The sequence below is a fragment of the Eulemur rufifrons genome, chromosome 4, assembly GCF_041146395.1.
Source record: "Eulemur rufifrons isolate Redbay chromosome 4, OSU_ERuf_1, whole genome shotgun sequence".
In the NCBI taxonomy this organism is placed as follows: domain Eukaryota; kingdom Metazoa; phylum Chordata; class Mammalia; order Primates; family Lemuridae; genus Eulemur; species Eulemur rufifrons.
The window spans coordinates 9,790,291-9,813,273 of record NC_090986.1 but is presented as its reverse complement, the minus strand read 5'-3'; positions in this window follow the sequence as shown (position 1 = coordinate 9,813,273).

Here is a 22,983-nt window from a genome sequence, read left to right as displayed (position 1 = left end):
GGCGGCTGCCCCTCCTGGCAGAGGCAACATGTGACCAGCTGAGACCGCTCCAGGGCCCTTCTCTCCTCGCCATTGGTCCCCTTGTCAACGGAAAAGCAGCCAAACTCTCTAAAGAGGTTTATTCTGAGCCAAATTTGAGGACCATGACCTGGAGCCACGCCCAAGAGTCTTGAGCAAGCGGACTCGCTGTGGTTGGGTTACAGTTTGGTTTTAAACATTTCTGGGAGACAGGGGTTACACGTAAAGCCATAAATCAATACTTGGAAGGCATACATTGGTTTGGCCCGAAAAGGTGGGACATCTCAAAGTGGGGGCTTACAGGTTATAGGTGGATTTAAAGACTCTTCGATTTGTAATTGGTTAAACAAATGAAGCTTTAAGATAAGGGAGCCTGTTAATCTAGTCGTAGACAAGTTACTGGCTGTATATTTGTTGTGTAAATTGACCACCTGTGGGTTTGTCTTGCCTACCCTTTAGCTTGTCAATGAGTTACTAAGGATAACTCCAAGAAGGGAGGGGGGCGCAATACACGTCTGACCTCCCTTCTCGTGGCAAGTCAGTTTTAGGGTATCTCCTTGGGCAAGAGGGGGTCCATTCAGTCAGCCGGTGGAGGGGGAGCCTTAAGATTTTCGTTTACATTGGGAATGACTGCCTGCCAGCTCGGAGACAACATTTCTCTTGGCGGTGGCCGGGCTCTATTCCCGGGCAACTCAATTCCCCCATAAATTTCCAACTTTACTCCCACCGAAGAAAATTAAGCTGTGAAGCTAGCCAGAAGCGGGAAGCGCACGGGGCGCGCCGGCTGAGCACGTAGGCAAGCTCAGCCGGGCACACCTGCCCCTCGGCTACTCCGGCTCCCGCTCCACCCGGTGCAGGCTCCGCCCTCAGCGGCACATCACGGGGCGCCCCTGGCCTGCGCAGTGCGGCGGGCAGCTGCGACTGAGCGTGGGGCTAAGTTCCAACCCACCCGCCTCAGCCGCGGGGGCGGAGAGGTGGGAGCGGATACTCTGCCGCCGTCCCCCCCTTCCCACTCCGCGATCAGCGTGCGCGGCTCCAGTTCCGGGCTATCAAATCCGGGCGGGCTGTTTTCCTTTGCTCTGCTCCGGGTCCGCCACCTCTCCGGTTTTCGCCGCGGCGGTCCGTGCTACCCCGACACACTGACCCGGCGCTTTGGGGGTCGCCTCCCTCGGGTTGTGGTTGCACGTTCCGCCAAGCGCTCCTGGAGTATCAACCCCGCCACGTCAACCCAGTTATATTTAGAATACAAATTAGTGAGGGATTCATGGGGCAGGCAGGATTCTGGTGCCCTTGGGAGTTTTACACACAGCCCTGACCATTTAGGGGAAGGAATTTTTAGGGGCAGAGCTTCCTCCGTGGTCTTGCCTGGTCACCTTCCATCTCTGGGATGCCTTCCCCACCCTTCGAAGGCAGTGCCTTCCGTGCAGAGGTCACCCAGGAGCCAGTGAAGGCTCCAGTGGGAGAGGCGTGCCCCCTGTGTGAGCAGAACACCCTCAGGCGGCCACGAGTGGGCAACAGAACAGTGCCGGGGGCGGGGGGGGGGGGTTGCCTGTTGATTTGACCGTTTTTGCCAGGTGTTTCTTGAAAACGTTGAAATATGAAGGACTAATCTGAGTAGGAGAGGAGTGGATTAGGCAGACATTTAATAGATAGCCAGCATCTTGGTTTTATTGACATATGATTTAGATACAAATAAAATCTGTCAGTGTTAAATCTACAACTTGAGTTGTGACTGATATATATAGTCCCATAACCACCATGCCAATCAACACAGAACATTCTGTCACTCCAGAAGGCACCCTCCACCCCAACCCCTAGCAACTGCTGATCCACTTTCTGTCATTGGGCTTGCTTTTTCCTGAATTTCTTTCGTATGAAGGGAATCATGCAATGTGTAGTCCTTCCTGCCTGGCTTTTTCTTTATCATAAGCTTTTCAGATTCCTTCCTGTTGTTGAGCATTTGCATTTTTTTTTTCCTTTCTGCTGCTGAGCAGTGTTGCATTGAATGAATGCACCACAGCGTGTTTCTCTGTTCACCTGTTGATGGACATTTGGGTGTTTCCAATTTGGGGTTATTGTGAAAAAAGCTTCTGTGAACACCATTCACTTGTCTCTGTGTGGACATGTGCTTTCATTTCTCCTGGGAGTGGGATTGCTGGTATTTTGTGTGGTAAGTGTATGTTTAACTTTGTAAATAACCTGCCAAACTATTTTCCAGCTGTATTGTTTTACATTTCCACCAGCAATGTATGAACATTGCAGTGTCCCCGGCCCTCCATCCTTGCCATCCTTGGTGACGTCAGTCTCTTAATCGTATCAATTCCAGTTGATTTGAAGTGGTATCTCATTGTAGTTTTGATTTGTATTTCCCAAAAGACTAGCGATGCCGAACACCTTTTCATGTGCTTATTTGCCATTCATAATATCTGCTTTGGGTAGATACTTGGTATCTTGTTATCTTCTAATTTCAGTAGCAAATGTTTATTCCAAAATGGATTAAATTATGAATCACATATCACAAGCGTCTACTGTATCACATAATGCTAAGTTTTAAGTTTTAGGGATGAAAGAGGACTATGAAAAATATTTTTTCCTCCCTACACCATTTATTGAGCACATGTTATTTGCTAAGTGCTGTGATGGCTAAAGAGATGAATGTCACCTTAAGCAGGTCACAGAAAAGTTTGTAGAGATGGGCAAGGACATTAGGGACTGTGATGTGTGTTGTGCCTGCCTTGGGGATGTGTTAAATGCTTTGGAAACACAGGAGAACAATAACAATAATGATAAAGGAGCCATCTTCAGAAGCTTTGTGGGAGAGGTGTCGTTCCAGGGAGGCCTGATGTGGGTGAGTTGGTGTCAGCAGGCAGGACAGGTGTTGGTGGCTGAGGGCTCGGCACTCACAGAGACGTGGAGCTTAGGGCCGCAGGACTCAGGTGTCAGTCTCATGGCATACGGCAGTGTGGGGATCCTGGGACCTAGAGGCTGAGGAGAGTGCAAGCCCTGGGCTCTTGTCGAGGCGGCGGGATGGTATCTGGTGGGTCAGGTTAGATGTGCCTGAGCAGCCTCCTGGAAGCTGGACAGCCTCACTGGGGCTCAGCCCTGAGCCTGTGGGAAGCTGCGTTTTCAAAAAGCACTTGGTTTATAGAAAGCTAACAGCAGGTATCAGAGAGATTAGATAGATGGCCATGTCTTTATTCCCTCCTGAGAGAAAGCTTTACTGTGGAGACACATTGAGAGCAGGGGTGTGTGTGTGTGTGTGTGTGTGTGTGTGCGTACACACGTGCTGCAAAAGGGATGGAATCAACATTTCATCCCAAACCCAGGTTTTTGACAAAGGGCTCCAGCTGCATGTCCCACTCTGCCCCTGTATGACACAGCCAGGAGCGGAGCTTTGTTTGGAGCATTCAGTCATCAATGGGCAGCCCAAGGAGGGCAGGTCCTGAGTGGGAGGGTGCTCAGCCTTGGGGAGTTGGGATGCCAGCCCTGGGATGTACACAGCCTTAACTGGCAGCTTCCCACAAGTAGGGGACAATCAGAGCCATGGAGGCTTTTAAATCAAACTTTCGTTTCATTTATATGTTTTACAACTATATGCTTGTTCTATATTACGGAAAGTACAGAAAAGCAGATAAGAAAAAACTCACTCTGGATTCTATAATCATAGACTAAAGAAAAAGAGTTAAAACTACCTAAAATTCTATCACCCAAAGATAGGTAGACAGATAGATATGCTTTTGGGGTTTTCTTTATGGAGGTTTTGATTTGATTGTTTGTGTGCATGTCATTTTTCCCCCCAAATGTGTTAATTTGGAGAGCTGGAATCAGCTTGGCTGCTTTTCCATTCCTTCTGTTCATTCTGGGGTCTCCTCCCTACAGAACCCAGCCATTGCCGACATCTACACGGAGCATGCCCATCAGGTAGTGGTGGCCAAGAACGTACTCAGCGGATTCTGCGTCGCCTCTGGAGATACGTGCTGTGGCTCAGGTGGCACTCAGGGCCCAAGGCTGGGAGGGGAGGGGCAGGGGACAGGGGTTAGTTGAGAGGTGAGAGACCAATGTACATATTTTCACTTGGGGCTGACAAGGAAAGTATAAACCACTGAAGTGCCCCATTCTAGGACTGGTCTTAGTTCTACAAAGTATACTTTGTAGTTCACAGTGTTCCAGTTGGTTCCAACTCAGAGGTCAGCAGAAATGGCTCCTGGGAGGTTGGCTAGAGACCTTCTGCGTGTAGCCACATGATGTATTGGAGTACATGTATGTGTCTGAATCGTAGTTTTGTTTTGTGTCATTCGGTCCTGCTTCCCCTTTCCTGGTACCTGACGCTATGCTGGCCTCAAAGCAAACACTCATGTTTTATTTGCGGACTGAGCTTTTGTTCTTTCCAGCCTGGGCTTTTGTGTGTCTCAGGGGGAGGCTGGGCAGAGGAGGGGTAGAAAGATCTTCACACTTTGCAGGAGCTGTATTCACTTAGCTCCTTGAGGTAGAGCTTTACCTTTACAGATGAGAACAGGAGGCACAGAAGCTAGAGTGGGGTCCCATTCATTCATTCACCCAATCATTCATTCATTCACATGCTCAACACACATTTATTTCCTGCCTTCCTTAGCCCTGTCTCCCAGCCCTATGGAGAGCCAAGTGAGTGAGCTGATGTGGGCCCTGTCAGCATCTCTGGAGTGTGACACTGTGACCAGATCACCAAAAGAGCTGTCTAGCCAGGAGGGGAGGGAGGGATTCGCACGTGCTGCTGGGTTCTGCCAGCACTTCCCTGCATGTGCATAGCCGCCTGTTCCTGAAGAGTGTGTGTCTGGGAGACGGCAGGCTTTGAGGTTGGGGAGGACCTGGGTTTAGCCCTGTCTTAGTCTATTTTGTGGTGCTACAACAGAATGCCACAGACTGGGTAATTTATAATGAATTGGCTTATGGTTCTGGGGGCTGGGAAGTTGGGGACTGAGGGATCAGCATGTGCTGAGGGCCTTGTTGCTGTGTCATCCCATGGCAGAAGTGCAAAGAGGGGTGAGAGTGCCAGAGGGGGCTGAGCTTGTCCTTTCATAAAGAATCCCCCCCGCATGATACAGCAGTAATCCATTCATGAGGGCAGAGCCCTCATGGCCTGACCACCTCTAGTTAGGCCCACCTCCTAGCAATTGAGATTAAGTTTCCAACACATGCTTTCTGGGGGGTTCAACCATAGCAGCCCCTTACTAGCTGTGTAGACTTAGAGGAAGAACTTCCTTTGCTGGGCCTTCATGTTGTCTTCCTGTGATCTGAGACTGCTGGCACCTGCCTCAAGGGGTTTGGGGAAGGAGTCAGTGTGCACAGCTCTTGCACCATTTAACACCTGGGTGACCACGCTATCTGCCACCAAAACGGGGGCTCTGCACTGATCCAACTGGGATAGCGGGTCAGCCATGGTCATAGTGAGGGCTGGGCCAGGAGTCTGGCATGTGGTAGGCACTTAATGGTTTTTTTATTTAGATCAACTCCACTCCATCTGTAAAACTTGCTCTGATTTATATCCCATGTTTTATTTTAGCCCTGTGATTTATTTTTTCCTCTGGCCCTGCTTGCCAGCAAAATGTCTCTTCATTTAAAGCCCCAAGATTTGGCCAGGATGTCTTTTAAATTGTGTTTAACACAGCCGTGTGCTCTGAGCAGTGTCTTCTCAGGAGAAGAGTGTGGTTGCAGGGTCTCTGCCCCCTGCCTGGCATAGCTTCTGGCTTCCCTGCTCTGTCAGGGTCAAGTCCAGAGCCCACGGGCCCAGGCCTGCCCTCTCCCGGTCCAGAGGGGTATTCAGCAAGACAGAAATCAACTCTCTCCAGGAGAACCAAAGAGATGTCGTATCATTGTTATTTCTTATAGCTGAGTCATACTCCATGGTATACATATACCATAATTTACTAATCCATTCATGAATTGATGGGCATTTGGGTTGTTTCCACGTCTTTGCGATTGTGAGTTGTGCTGCTATAAACATTAGGGTACAGGTGTCTTTGTCATAGAATGACTTTTGTTCCTTTGGGTAGATGCCCAATAATGGGATTGCTGGATCAAATGGTAGGTCTATTTGAATCTGTTTAAGGTATCTCCATAATGCTTTCCACAGGGGTTGCACTAGTTTGCAGTCCCACCAACAGTGTATGAGTGTTCCTGTCTCTCCGCATCCACGCCAACATGTGTTGTTTTGGGACTTTTTGATAAAGGCCATTCTCACTAGAGTTAAGTGATATCTCATTGTGGTTTTGATTTGCATTTCTCTGATGATTAGGGATGTTGAGCATTTTTTCATATATTTATTAGCCATTCTTATATCTTCTTTTGAAAAATTTCTATTCATGTCATTTGCCCACTTTTTGATAGGGTTGTTTGATTTTTTTCTTGCTGATTTTCCTGAGTTCTAAATAGATTCTTGTTATATTAAGTGAAGTATCCCAAGAATGGAAAAACAAGCATCACATGTACTCACCAGAAAATTGGTTTCCCTGATCATTGCCTAAATGCACATTTGGGAATGATACCAATTGAATATCAGACTGAGGTGGGGGGTGGGGCGAGGGGATGGGTGTATACCTACATGATGAGTGCAGTGCGCACTGTCTGGGGAATGGGCACGCTTGGAGCTCTGCCTTGGGGGGATAGGCGGTACATGGGCAACGTATGTAACCTGAACTTTTGTACCCCCATAATAAGCTGAAATAAAAAAAAAAAGCAACAGCCTTCAGATGTTGATGCAATGCAGAATCCACGAAGAAGGCTGTCTTGGAGACTGATGCAAAGGACAGTCCCCATAAATAAATGACTTTCAGTCTGATGTTCTCTCTTTTTAAAAGCACTCTGATTTGGTGGAGGAACCAGGGGAGTTTGGGGCCTTACTCAGGTCCAGGTATTCTTGGGTGGCAATCACATTTTCCATTTCTAATACATTTCTTTGTGTAGAGTGAAGTGATTGTTAAGGGTTACAGTGGAACATCTGCCGCAGAGATAGATTTGGGCTAAAATAGTGTGGTATGTAAGGTTTAGAGGCAAGAGGATGGCGGCTCCGGAAGTGCCGGCACACGAAGCGGGTTACTTTGTATCTGGTGTCCCCAGCTGGGTGGGAGGCTCCCAGTACCTCAGGAAGCCCAGAGCTCACTCCCAGGTGGGGTCCCAGCCCTCTAAGGGTTCTTTCGATCCTGCCAGTCTAACTGATCCACAACTGCTGAAGGATTGAACATTTTGCAAGGGCTCCACGCCCGGGAACTTCTTGCACTGAACAAGATGGTCAGTCTCTGCCCTGTAAGAGCCTGTGTTCCCACATGATGGTTCTCAAAATGCAGGGGTCATTTCTGGGGCAGGCCACATCCTCTTTTTTCTGAGATATTTCCATGCTAGTGGTCTGCCCCTTTTGCCCAGTCCCAGGCAGTGATTTCCAGCGGCCCTCAGGGTACAGAGAGTAGCAGACGTCTGGTTTGGCCACAGTCCCAGGGCGGGCTTCATCTGTTCTCAGGGATGAAGGCTGTGAGGTTGCTCAGGCGAGAGAAGACCAGGCTGCAGTTCCAGTATGAGCAGAGGCCTCCCTGGGACTAGAGGGCTGGCTCTCCCACCCGACTCCCCATCTGCTTTGCCCTGTGGGTTTGCTGAACAGCTCTGTGTGCTAGGTACATGGGGCGCAAGGATGATGCAGACGGCCCCGAGTGCAGTCATTCCCCTCTGCAGCCCCTTGTCCTGGTGGTGAGCAAGAGTGTGCAGAGGGAGGGAGCCTTCCCCATCCTCCTGCTAAGCTTTTCTTCCTGGTGCCGTGTTGACATGAAATGGAAGGTGTGCTTTTATTGTCTGCCTTCCCTCTAGACCCTTCTGCAGTGCAGGTGCTTGGTCTGTTAGGGTCACTGCTCTGCCTCCAGCATGGGACTTGGCCCCCAGCAGGCCCTCGGCCAGTGTTTGGTGACTGTGGCAGTATTGCGCTCATCAGATCAGGGCCTGAGCACCTGACTACCGAGCCCGTGCTGTCTCTTTCCTTCCCCAGCTGCCTCTGAAAAGAATTACATGAGCAAGCAGGGCCCGGTGGAGGAGGCTGATGGTCTGGCAGGTGAGACAGTGGGAGATGGCTGGGAAGGCAGGCCTGGACCAGAGGCTGTGCTGATGGGAGGAACAGGCAGTGGCTTGCTGAGCCCAGGGAGGCAGGAAGGCTGGGCCCTGTGCCGTGGGAGACGGTGGGATGCCCTCCACCTTGTCTTAGGGAGCATTGTCCTCTCCACAGGGCAGTGTGGCCCCTGAATGGGCCTGAGCACGGCAGACTACATGGCCGTGTGTGTGAGAGTGTGCAGGTTGTGTATTCATGAGTGCACACATGGGTGCATGCACACACGTGGGGGTGTGTGTACACGTGTGCATGTCCTTCCTACACACAGCACTCCTCTGAAGCTGCCAGCCTCTGCTGACTTCCTTTTCTTTCACCACTGACCTATTTGACTGGCAAAGAGACTTAACTAACCAAATCTCCAGGTTCTTTGGAACTCACCTCTGGCCACACACCAGGACCTTGCCCAGAGAACCCCAGGTTCTCTGGGACTCCCCCAGTTAGTGCTGTTCCTGTGGATTTGGCATCTTCTCTTGTCTCCCTACAGCTGAGCTGAGTGCCAGGGACAGTCCTTACGTGCGCTTCCCAAGTCTCAGGGCCTGGCCCAGTCTACGCTTGAGCTCTGTGTCTGCTCGTATGTGCAGGGTCTCTGGTGGCCTTAGTTCGTTCATGACTAGTCATGGCTGACACATATGGAGTGCTCACTGCGTACTGAGGACTAGTTGGAGACTGCACGTGTCAGCTCGTTGAACCCTACAGCAGCCCAGTAAGGTGGCTCAGTCATTTCCCCCTCTTATAGGGAAGGACATGGTGGCCACATAGTTTGGGGAAGCCCACAAAGCCTGGACATGGCAGAGGCTGGGCTGGAACCTGGGGCGCCAGCTCTGAGGCCCAGCTCTTGGCTGCTGCCCTCCCTTGCCTTGGCTTGACTAAGAAAACAGACGCTATTTTCACTGGAACCAGCTGGGGTTGTGTAGGGTGCTGAAGTGGCCTGGGGTCCTCTGGAAAAGCCAGGTGCCCTCACCTGCTCAGAGTCCTGGGCTGAGGTTCTGAGCCTTGAGAGTTTGTGTGAAATACTCCAATTTCTTCACACCGACACAGTGCTGATTTTTACTCACACTTCACTTCCTGCAAATTGTGGAAAAGAAATGCAGTAATAAAACTGAACTGCTTTACAGCATGTTGGAGTGTCACCGTTGTATGTCCTGTGCTTTTTCTGACACCTAAGCAGGGTTTGTCCCCCAGGTGATTTCTGGTAAAATGCAGAGACCCCAGGTAGCAGCCCTCGTGGCGGCAGCAGGCTCTGCTCGGAGAGTGGCTGAGTATTGTTTCCCTCCAGCAAGCCCGAGAAACCAGACATGGTGCTGAGTGGGCTGTGGCCACACAGCCCTGGCCCTGCGGTGGCTCTTGCCACCCCTGTTGTGTCCCACAGATGTGTCTTTGAAGCTGAGGATCTGGGACATGATGCAGTAGGAGCACCTGCTGAAGTGTTAGTATCAGCCCTTCACAGGGAAGATCAAAGACACTGCTTGAACTGATGACAGTAAAAGGATCACCATGCTTGGGGAAGGAAGGAAGAAGTGAGTCGCTCCCTTGGCCGCCCTGTCCCATCCCATGGCCTGTGCTCCACCTGCTGCACCCTGGTGAGAAGGGGACAGTGACGTCTGCCAGCTTGGGCTAGTGTGGATTGAGCTCCCAACAGGGGCCAGGCCCCTCTGAGCTCCTTCACAGGTGGTGACTAGCCACACGTAAGGGAGAGGTCCACATCACAGTGGGTCTGTCACTGGGACCTAGGTCTTCTCTCTCTCCTCCGACATCCTGAGCCTCTCGCCTCCCAGAACAGCTGTCACGCCCACCTTCTAAGAAGCAGGAGGGGACAAGGTAAAAGGGAGACACCTCTTTCATTGGGGTCCCTTCTGGTAGCTGCCATACGAACCTGCAAGGGAGGCTGCACTGTGCCCCCAGCTGGGTGTGTCACCTAAGGTTCCCTACCTAAGGAAGGAGGCCGGGTGGACGCTGTATCAGTGGCTGCTGCCTTGTGGGCCTTGCTGCTGGCAGGGTCAGTGCTGGAACCCAGGCTTCCTTATTCCAAGAGCAATCGGGGTTCCCTGCACAGCACTGTGGCTGCCCACAAGGGCTTGAAGTTGCCAGCTACATATCTTTATTTCCCTCCCTGAGAGGCACTTTTTAGTTCATGTACTGGTAGGTATTAATTTTTCCATGTTTTTGAAGTCATTCCTGTGGGTCTTAGTTCTTTTTTCATTTAGTAGCAAATAGTAACTACAACAATATGTGTTCTTTGAATGCCAGTTGAGAACAAGGTGTCTCTGATCCTGTAGGGGATAGTAACTGCTCTGCTTCCCAGCTCCTCCCCACAGAACCGTTACAAGAGTGATGATGCCATAGAGATTCTCCCCCAGCAGGTGCTTCTGAGGCACCTTCCATGCAAGAGGCACTTTTGTATGAGGACGTACAGATGCATACATGCAGTCCCTCCCCAAAGGCACTTGGGTTGCCCCTACCTGTCCTTCGATCTTTTGGACAAATACCCGTGGAGCCAGAATCACGGTGCTTTCATGTTTGTTTCTTTAACATCCTGAGCTGCCCTGCTAACATTCGCTCACATCTTTGGGAACTGAGGCCAGCAGAATTGAGGCCTGTTTAGATGCTGATGGCAGAATGGTCACAGAGCACATCATATGTGCCATGATGTGTAAACAGAAGTGTGCTCGTGGAAAAATGTATGCAGAGAGGGGAGGGCTCTGCAGTCCCAGCACTCGCTCTCCTGGGGCCTTGGCTGCACATGCGAAGTTGCAGCAGGGAGGGGCCCTGCCCTAGGACAATGTGCACATGTCAGCAGTAGGGGCAGGGGTGTCTCTGATGCTCATGTAACCAGGCAAGCATGCTGGACTGGAGGTGCCCTTTAGAAACGAGAGCTTGTGGAGCCCAGGGCAGTGTTAGCCAGCTCTTTAGTTATGCCAGCTTCATACCTGCTGAGCCCCCTCTCACCTGAGCCACCAAAGTGGCAGAGGAAATGGGCTTGCAGGACATCTGGATTGGTCTCTTAGGGGCTTCCTTAGAGAGGCAATGAGGGCAGAGGCATGCATATAAAATGATGTATGATTAGAAGAATTAGAGACACTTTGTGGAAGAAACATGCCAAAAATGCCCCAGTGGAGTAGCCAAACTAAGTTTCTGGCTTTTAATAATGGTTGAGTTGTTTGGTGAATTAACCCTAACAGATAACAGTTGATAAGGGGTGTGTGTGTGTGTGTGTGTGTGTGTGTGTATACAGTTATATATAAACACATATCTTTATGTAATAAATATATATGTGTATGTAAGAAGAAAATGAGGATTTTCCGTTTGCCCACTGTAAGGAGATGGAGATTGGAGTTTTAGTTCAGCCAAGTTAACTCTCTCCTACAAAGATAGTTAAACATATTCTTATTATATAACCCTGCTATCTCAGTCTTAAATATTTACTGCAGCACATTGAAAACTAATGTTAAAACAAAAACCTGTTTGTGGATGTTTAGATCTACTTCCTTCATAATTGCCAGAAACTAAAAATAAACCAGGTGTCTTTCTACAGGTGAATGGGTAAACAAACTATGGTACATCGATACAATAGAATACCACATGTCAATAAAAAGGAACAAAATATTGGTTCACCCTACAACATAAATGAATCTAAAATGCATTTCTATAAGTAAAGAAAGTCCAAAAGGCTATACAGTATATGATTTTAATTATATGACATTGTAGAACAAGCTAAATTAAAAGGATGTAAAATGATCAGTGGTTGTCAAATGATGACATGTGTAAAAAAGTTATCTCTAAAGGGGCAGCCTGAAAAAATGTTAGGGGTGATAAACCAGTTCTGTATAGTACTATGAAGGGGGATATGTGACCCTAGATAGTTGTCAAAACCCCATGAAATTGTATACCACAAAAATTGAATTACTGAATTATACTCTAGGCAAGTTTTAAAAATCAACAGAAATGTAGGAATGATTCAGGTGGAATGTAGAAAGTGAAAAATGCATCAAATATATTAAGTATATTAAAATATTTGACACAACCATGTCACAGTGGGTGGATATACAAGGACCTAAGTAATTTTAGAAAATGGTGTTTTGACTGGATATGGTTAGGACTCAATAACTATATATAATCACTGTGATCTAGTTGATAAGTTTGTTTCTCACAAGGGTATAGGTTAGCAATTTTGAAATAATTTTATATGTTAGTAAATAAATTACAGATAATTAGAGCACAGTTTCTTGCTGCAGGTGAAAGTTGTTACAAATAAACAAAAGAATACTAGAATGAATTCTGTGATACTGAATTTGAATTTGGAATATAAGTACAAACCTAGGTATATTTTAATATATCTGTTCAGATAGATATATGAATAGATATATGTGCATATCTAAGTTTATATTCATATGCACATTTCCAAGCTCTGTCTGTTGAGATGACTCAAAAGCAATGACACCCCAGTATCCATCAGCACACCTAGCCATCAGAGATATTGGTTTCTAAATACTGTCTTCAATAAAAGGATCCAGAGATTCTTGGGTAAATGGCTTATCCTAGGGCTGGAGATGGAAAATACAAGATGAGCCTAGAGTATCTGGAAGAGCCAGAAAGTCAGAAAGTGTTTTTTTTTTTTTTAAAAAAAAAAAAAAAAAAGATAGGGCCATGTGAATAGGAACCCACCTGAAAGACCTCCCAATGATCCAAGTTGGAATGATGTGTGTAACAAAATAAATGATAGTATTGAATTATAACCAAGAGAATAAAATAAATGTTTATGTGTCCATACTGATATAAAAAAGATTAAATAAAGAAGAAAAAGAAGAAGGAAAGCAAGAAGTTAGGACAAAAAGAAAGAAGGAAGAGAGGAAAGAATGTAGGGAAAACTTCCTGACAGAAGAATTCCAAATAATATGCAAACCTCATGGTAAATTCAAATTTAGATATAACAAACATTCATAGCACAAAAGGGGAGAAAGGGAGAATAAAGCTCTATAGAAGTAACATTTCTATCAAAAGAATATAGGGGTTCAATGTTGTTTCAATACATATATACATTGTGTAATAATCAAATCATGGTAATTAGCAGGTACAATAATTATATATCAATCAAAACTGAAACCAAAAAAAGAATATAGAGAAAAGTCATTATACAAAAAATATTGACTTAATGCAAAAGAAAAGAATAAAGGCAAAATAAGGAATAAAGAAAAGACATATAGAAAACAAGTAAAACAGCAGATGTAAATTCAAATATATATACTAACATTAAATATGAAATTATATATGTGTGTGTGTGTGTGTGTGTATATATATATATATATATATATCTCCACCCAACATCAGAATATATGCTGTTTTCAAATGCACATGGAACATTTCTGTAGGATAGACCAGCTGCTGAGCCATAAAATAAACATTAGTAAATCTAAAAGACTGAAATAATACAATGACTGTTTTCTAACACCAACCTAGATAATGAACAAAAAGAGTCTTTCTAAAGGAAAAGATCTTTATTTAGGAATAGAGCATTACAATGAGAATATTTATGCATACTTAACAGGGTAAAGGAATAAAAAATGTTTTTAAAGAAAACATGAGTATTACATAATTGTCTTGAAATAATTATCCTTAGCTACAGAGACCAATAACAAGGTCATGCCAATCCCAGGTTGGAATGAAAAATGTTGAGATGTCCTTGCAGAATTATTTTTTCTATAAAGTTGCAATGGCTTCTGTGAGGTTGTGGGGTTTTTTAGAGCTTATTTCATTAGGCATACAAGCAAGAGAACCCTTTCTTCATTGCCTTCCCTGGCTCTATTTGTCAGTGTTTTCTTAACATTACTGACCCAATTTTGATTCTGACAACTTTCACATTAATCATAATAAAAGAAAATTAGAGATCAATGAAAGCAAGGAATTTGGGAAACTCATAAATATGTGGACATTAAATGACACACTCCTAAATACCAGGTCCAAATAGAAATCACAAATAGTATTGGAAGATATTTTAAGATAAATTAAAAGGTAGTCAAAACATAACAAAATTTAGGGGATTCAGTGAAAGCAGTTTTCTGAGGGAAACTTATAGCAGTAATTCCTTCATTAAAAAGACAAAAAAAAATCTCAAATCAATAGCCAAATGTTGCAGGGGCTCCAGATCATCCAGGCTTCTGAGAGGTGCCTGAAGTCTGAGAAATACATCCCAGGCGACCATGGAGCATGGACCTCTCAGCCTGGACTCCCAGCACTTCCCACAAACCTGGCTTCTGGGAGGTACTTGAAGTTTCATGAATATATCTCAGGTGGGCATCACACTGTCCAACATAACTCACATCTCTTGTCCTTCTGCCTGCCAGCAGGCCTGAGGCTCCAAGCGTGAGGGAGGGCGCAGCGCCAGCTCCTCTTCCCCCGAGGCCTGGGCGGAGCAGCGCAGAGGGGTGGGCCTGGCTGGGCCACCAGGGCCATGGAGCTGCTAAGAGGCTGCAGGGGAGAGGCTGGGGGGACTCTGCCTTCCTCTGCCTGGCACCAGAACAGGACTGCAGCACCGGGGCCCCGGGTCCAGCAGATGACAGGGTGCGGCCTGATGCTTCTGGGGCTGCCAACCTCGCTGGCTCGCTCGCTCTCAGTCAGTGTCTCCTCCCTTGGCTGCGGTAGGAAATTGAACATCCACATGCAAAAATTTAAAATTGGACCCTCACCTTACACTATATATAAAAATCAACTCAATGGCTGGGCAAGGTAGCTCAGAGCTGTGATTCCAGCAATTAGGGAGGCGGAGGAAGGAGGATCGCTTGAAGCCAGGAGTTGGAAAGTAGCCTGGGCAACACAGTGAGACCTATCTCTACAAACAACTTTTTTTTAAAAAAGTTAGCCAGGCATGGTAACACACCCCTCATAGTCCTAGCTACCCTGGAGCCTGAGGCAGCCAAGTTGCTTGAGCCCAGGAGTAGTCTGCACTGCAGTGAGCTACAATCCTGCAGTAAGCCACTGCATTCAAGCCTGGCAACAGAGCAAGACCCTGTCTCTAAAGAAAGAAAGAAAGAAATACCCTGTCTCTAAAATAAATAAATAAATAAATACCAATTAACCCAAAATGAACTAACGGTTTACACATATGACCTGAAGACATAAAATTCCAAAAGAAAGCATAGGGGAAAACTTCTATGATATTGGTCTTAACAATCATTTTTTGGACATGACATCAAAACAGACAATGAAAGCAAAAATAAACAAACAGAACTATATCAAATGAGAAAGTTTCTGCACAGCAAAGGTAATAATGAACAGAATGAAAAGGAAACTAAAGGGATGGGAGACAATATTTGCAAGCCATATATCCCATATGGGAGCAATATCCAAAATATATAGGGAACTCATACAACTCAACTGGAAAAAAGCAAATAATACCATTTTAAAAAGTACAAAAGATTTGAACAGTTTTTCAAAAAAAAAAAAATACCAGTTGCCAACAGGAAATTGAAAATGTACTCAACCTCACTAATTAATCATCAGAGAAATGTAAATCAAAATCACAATGAGATATCATTTCACAACAGTTAAGGTGGCTATTCTCAAAAAACCAAAATGAAAAAATAAGTGTTGGCTAGGATGCGAGGAAAAGGGGGCACTTGTACACTGTTGGTGAGACTTTTACATTGGCAGAGGCATTAATGAAAACAGTATGGATGTTCCTCAACTAAAATTAAAAATAGAAGTACCATATGATCCAGAAACCCCCTTGTGGATATATATCCAAAGGAAATAAAATTACTATCATCTGAAAGAGATATCTGCATTCCCATGATCATTTTCAAAAATAGAAAATTTGGAAACAAGTGTATGTACGTTGGCTGATGGATAAAGAAAATGCGATACGCACAATGTTAATACAACTCAGCCTCTAAAAAGGATATCCTGCCATTTGTGATAACATGGATCTAAAAGGATAGACCTGGAAAACATTATGCTAAGTCAAATAAACCCGACACAGAAAGATAAATACCATATGACCTCAATTATATGCAGAATTTTTTTAAAAGTCAAACTCATGTAAGTAGAGTGTAGAATGGTGCTTGCCAGAGGCTGGGGATAACGAAAATGAGGAGATGTTGGTCAAACAGTACAAACTTGCAGTTATCACATAAATTAAGTTCTGAAAATGGATATACAGCATGGTGACTATAGTTACCAATACTGTATTGTATATTTGCAATTTGTTAAGAGAGTAGATCTTAAGTATTCTCACCACTCACACACACAAAAGCTAACTACATGAGATGATGGATATGTTAATTAGCTTGATTGTACTAATTGCTTCATAGTACGTAAGTGTATTAAAACATTAAGTTGTACACCTTGAATATGTACAATTTTGTCAGTTATACTGCAAAAAGCATGAAAAATAAGCAAAAATAGGTTATGTTAAAAATAAATCTATGAAACTAGACTTATATCCTGAGGATTGGGAAACTTTCATGGAACAAAAATAATTTTTAAAACATTCATGTATTTGACTAGTTTAAATACAAAATATTTTGTATTTCAAAAAGTTAAAAGATAGATGGCAGCCCATGGAGTGAATATACAAGAGCTAAGAAGATAATATCCATGCAGCGAATTAGAATCTCTCCCAAAATGAAAATCCAAAAACATAGGAAGTATCCCACTAATTTATAAAAGGATGTGCAGGTAACAAGAACAAGAAAAATGAACACTTAAATTGAAATAAAATACCATTTTTCTCAACAGGGAGTTGAACTAGTTTTTAGTTTTCAAAGATCCATGGTGTGTTCATGTAGGAATTCATGTATTATAGGTGGTTGTAAATTAACCTGACCAATCTATTGAAATGAAGATGTAGGGCCAGCTTCATGGGTGTGTGGCCAGCAAAATTTTACTGGGCCCCATGCTAAGAACAGGAGTGTCATACTTGGGGCTTAATGTTCTGTGGCTGTTTTCTTAAAATTCTTATTAAATTTAACTTGGGTTTGCATTTGGTAAGTGAAGTCCAAAGAGACAATTTAGCAGGTTCGAGGACTTGGAGCCAGGGCTCATGCAGTTTGATCTCTCACTGCCTCCCTGGCATGGGTCCCAGCCACTGGCTCCTCTGTGACCTGGCCCTAAAAGGCCTTCCTTTTCCCTCCCTCACCTCTGGGGAAGGTTGGGTGTGGGTATTGTGTTTGGCGGTTATATCTATGTGCATTCACAGTGGCATCGTGGCAGAGACCATGGGGGTTTCTCAGCTAAGCCCAATCTAGATTCCCAGTATTTCCATAATTAAATGCTTTATAATTTGTAAATATGTTCTGTATATTCATTTTGTACTGGGCCTCATAAATTATGCCGATAGTCCTGTGGATATGAAAAAATCAATTGTAAAATTTAGAGAAAAAATATATTAACCAGCTTGAGACAGCATATACCCAAATCAGAAAACAAAGCAAAACACAGGAAAACAAAATGCCAAAAACAAACTAAGCCGTCACCCCAAAAACAGAATCTGTGAGGCCTTACCTATGACAGAAAGGACAGTGGAGCTCAGCAGGAGCAATCTTATCACGAGTGGTGTGGCTTCTGCTGGGCAGCAGGGGCTGTTCTCGCGAGACTCTCTCGGGCCTTGGCTCCAACTCCACGATGAACATGCAGTTCTCTGTCTCCCAATCAGGGTGATCTGTTGCCCTAAACCATAAACACTGGGACCACAATAGATCCCATGAAGTATTTCGCTGGAAAAGTGTAGCAGCCATTAGCACTTGTCATATTTTTAGCACTTAGAAGTTACCTCTAAGAATCTCAATAACCTTAGATTCCCTAGTAATCACCTAGATTTTGGACCTGCAGAGCAGAGGGCCACATTTCTCTGAAGACAGGTCTCATTAAACAAACTGTCTCTCTCTATGACACTAATATCTCAGCAACTACAGAGTCACCATGAGACAAAATAAAGCAATGTTCTTGATTGGGGTGAGAAGTGTCACCCAAATGTTAAGAACTCAGTAAGTATTTGTTGAATTAGTCAATATATAGCTTTTACAAAGTTAATATTGCATGTGTGTGTCTGTGTGTGTGTGTATATATATATATATATGTATACATGTATATAAACATACATCATTTGATACACATTTGAAACTTAACATTATACATATGAACATTTTCTCACATAATTTAAATGTTTTAAAAATAGCTCTATTTCATGCAGGGATTTACTTGACAACATGTCTGTTCTCTCACTAGAACAATACTAAGTTCTCAAATATTAATATTCGCCACTTTGAACTGAAGTTCATAGTTCACTTGCCCACTTTTATATTTTGAGATTTATACTGTTTACTAAGTCACTATTATTGACAAAATGAACCTGTCTATGTGTAACTCTCCATCTACCTCTAAGTTTTCCCATGACACTGATCCCCAAAGGTAGATGCCTGGGTAAAAAAGATGCTTGGTACAAAATACTAAAATATTTTACAAAAAAGTATGTACAGTTTAACTTCCTACCACCATTTCACTGTGTTTGTTTAGTGTCCATAGTTGTTAAAAGTCATGATAAGAAAAGGTGGAGAAAAGGTAATGGAAAAACAAAAGAAGCACATGTCAGTTTGTCTATGAGCAATTAGTGGAATATTTTACTGATACAGAACATCAGGGGACATTTTTTTCTTGTTGGTTTTTGTTGTTGGAATTTTTGTTTGGTTTTATTTTTGTTGAGGAAGGCAGCATTATAGTTTTCAGCAGACAAGTTTAATATAACCAGCTGAGAAGAGAATCTCGGGAGTTGTAGGAGGAGTTCTGGACGAAGACAGGAGAAAACCCAGAAACCTGAAACTCTGGGCAGGGGTAAGGTCAGGAACAGACACCAAGTCTCAACATAGGGTCATTTAAGATTTCAGATCTGAACCCACAAAAGGGACCAAAAGGAAGGGGAAAGGGGGCTAAAGAGAAACCAGGACATCAGTGTTGACTTAAACCATGGAGGAGTTTCTATAGCTACTGAAAGTTACGTGGTAAGATGAAAATTAATGTGTAACACTTGTATGGAGCCACAAAGTTATTGCTGACCGGAATGAGCTAAAGTTTAGTTCCTCCCACCCCTAGGAAGAGAATGCCATAGAGCTAACCAAATCTTGACATTGTCTTGTTAATTTAATCAAAATATGGATAGGGTTTGATTGCATTTGATAGTAGTATTGCATTAGTTATATGCCATACATTGTGCATACAATGGTGAAAAACACTACTGGTCCTGTCTCACACTTAACATGGACCTAAAAATATTATATTTAAAACTATTTCAAAATTATACAAATATATTTTAAAATACACATAAAACAAGTATTGAGGCATCCAAAGGATTACATATTACAAAGGTCTGTAGCAAAATCCACAGCAAGTGACATCATTAATACTAATTTTTTTCCAACAGTCCTAATAAAATGAGAATTAACACAGGTTACACCTAGGATAAATAGGCAATAACACAATCCTGGTTTACCTAAGCAGAGTGGTATAAAAAATGTGATGTCCAAGGTATTATATGTGACAGTTAACTTATTACAATAAACACACTAATGAATATTATGAAAAAACAGATGAGTCAAATGAAATATGCTCCTCAAAAAATAACTAAAACAGGTAAGGAAAAAAGTCTATAAAACAACCACAAACAAACCACAAATCTACACGAACACACACACACACACACACACGAACACACGAACATACAGGCACCCAGACACTTCCTGATACAGCAGGGAACGGGAACACGCCAAGAGGGGCTCGTGGGTACAGAGGGGCACATGGGAGGTCCAGCCTTGCCACTGAAGGGCGAGATGACTTTGCGCTACACAGGAGACTCACCTACAAAGCCAGAAGGAGGGCCTCAGGCAGAGATCTACCATCCATTCCTAGATGACATGGAGCTTCCCAGCGCCGCAACGCAGCCTTCTTCAGCCCGCTGGGCCCTCCTCCTCCTTGTCCTGCGAACCGAGGACTACCTCCTGCCTGGGATCCTGCAGAGGACGGGCCAGAGCCTGACAGGGAAGCGCCTGCCCAGACAGACACAGCTCCCGCCATAGGGACACCCCCAATAGGCAAAGGTCGCTGTCACCCTGACAGAGACAGGCGCATGCGCAGTTGTAAGGTCGGCCCTCGCTCCTGGCAATTCTGTCAGGCTGCTGCTTTGGAGCCTAGGACAGCTTTGGTCCGCAATCTGACAATCAGGGAGGTCAGGGTCATGCCTGGACAGCGGTAGCTTGCATGAAGGGTGAGACTGCACTGGCTGAGGCGTCTGGGACGGCGGAAGAACGCAGCACGACCCGGACCCAGACCTGGACTGGGAACATGACATGGGGGCACAGCCTCCCCGTCCTGTTCTCAGGACCCCTTTGAGCAGAGGACTGGGTGGCATCCCAGCTCCCGGGGGAGGGCCGGCCTCAGGGCGAGAGGCGAACATTCTGATCCCTCCCGTGGGATCTGAGCTGGCATGAAATACGGGGGAGAGGCGTGGCGGCCATGGCGGGGGGGATGAAGTCTGGTGAGTGGCGATGGGGCCTGCGGGGCACAGGGAGTTACCTGAGGCCCCGAGGGAAGGTGCCAGGTGACAGTTCACCGACTTAGGTGTCCTGTGCCTCCATGGACCCGTGCCCACCAGGTACTGCTCCAGTCTTAATCGCCAGGGGCTGCTGCCTGTGTCTCCACTGCTCTTCCGGGTAGGCCCAAAGGCGGAGCCACGGAAATCCCAGGGACAGCCAATTTGAATAGTGGGTGCCTGGCTAAGACCTGACATGCCAGTAGGGTGCTGTGAGGGAGAGGGTTATTTCATGATCCCCTCTAAGACCGACCCTGAGGAGAAGGCACTCTTCCCAGGGATCCTGAGGACCCCAAGACAGCCAGGACAAAGCAGAGCCTACCTAGGACCACAAGCACAGGCCCTCTTCTGGAGGCCTGGGCAAGCCTGGTTATTCTTGCCAGAACAGAACAGGGTTACCCCAGCAAGTGCACTCACCCCACCCCATCTTTGGCCAAGCAGAACACTGCCAACACCCCCTCTGCACCCACACAAACCCCAGTCCCTCCTCCTCCTCCCCTATACCCTGAGTGCAAAGTGGCAGGCAATGGCTCCTGCCAGGCCTGCCCCTGTCCCACACTTCTCCAGGAACAGGCCAAACGTGTATCCCCCCAACCACCCCCAAGAACCACACGGAAGCAAAGTGGATGCCAAGTGAAACAGCGTCTTCTTCCTTAGAAGGCAAAGGCCAGGCAAGGTGTGCTACCGCTCAGCCCATGGGAATCATGGGGAACGACCGATGGCGCACTGACACCAAGACTTGACTCCCTTGCTGGCAGACGAAATGGCTGGGAGGATGGGCACGGACATCAGGCCTACCCAGTCACTAAGAAGGCACTGTGGAGAAGGAAAGACTCATGCAGTGGATGCCTCACAATGCTGTCCTTGATGGAGTGGGAAAGTTTCCTGGTGCAGAAGGTTCATCCAGAAGAAGAAAGGTCCAGGCTCTCTGAAACCGTGGAGGATGAGAAGAGATGGGGGGTTCGGGGGCAAGGTGTCCGTCTACAAGCTGGCACCCAGCCAGGACAAAGCCACTGCCAACCGCCAAGAGGATGCTACCTTGGATGGCTGAGCTGGCCAGAAAGGCCCCTGCGGAGGGCAAGATGGTCTGTCACCATAGTCTCTGCTTCCCCGCCATCGGCCTCAGTCAGAGAAGGAAGGCGTGACCGTGGGTAGGGCAGGAGTCCGAAAGGTGGTAGACTCTGCTTCCTGGGCTTCTGCACACATCTGCCTGGCATCCAGACTTCCCAGTGAGGTGGTGGTGGTCTCCAGTTTGGGTGTCGTCCTTTTCCAAAGGGAAGGGTGGCTCATCTCCTGTCCACGAAGTCATTCCCACACTTGCCCGTCTCAGCTGACCACCTGCTCCCCCCACGACGGAAACAGACCGTGCCAACCCTAAGCACTCACCCCACGGAAAACGAATGGCACCCGGCCACACAGCCCCAGCGGAACTGCACCGAGGGGCTCAGCACCGGGAAAGGTGACTTCAAGCAGCCCCGAGACCCACGGGGCACACGAGTTGCTCAAAACAGGCAACACACATACACACGCTCTCTGTCTCTATCTCTCTCTCTCTCTCTCTCTCTCTCTCACAAGCCACGGACACACAGGCACGTCCTCATACTGCGGGGCTCGGCGGCTGGCGAGGAAGGATCCCTTGGTAAAGAGGAGCACATGGGCACACGGGCAGTCCAGCCTTGCGGGTCGCAGGCAGGCGACTCAGGACCCTCGGGGAGACTAATGTACGCAGCCATCAGGCAGGTATGAGGCGGCGACCGGTGACCTGTCCATGGATCCGGCGCTGCTTCCTGGACGCTGTGATGGAGGGTTCTTCAGCCCTCTGGGCCCTGGTCCTCCACTCCGAGAAACCGCGGACGCTCCCCTTGGCTGGCACCGTGGAGACGGCAGGCCAGAGCCTGACAAGAGCCTGACACGGACGCAGCTGACCTGGGCACAGAGGGCTCCCGCCATAGAGGCGCCCCGCTAGGCAATGGTCGCTGTCGTTGTGACAGCGACCTGCGCATGTGCAATTGTAAGCTCGGCCCGCGCTCCTGGCAAAGCTGAAAGGCTGCTGCCTTCCTAGCTCTGAGGGTGGTGGCAGCGCCATCTGGTGAACCTGGAGATCGGGGTCATGCTTCCATGGCGGCAATGGCGGGAAAAGTGATCAAAGGCGACCCTGGGTTGGCTGGAGTGTCCCGGGGTGCAACAGGAGGCTGCACGGGACCTGCACCAGGACCAGGACAGGGACTGGGATCCGGTCGTAGGGGCACAGCCTCCCCGTACTGTTATCAGG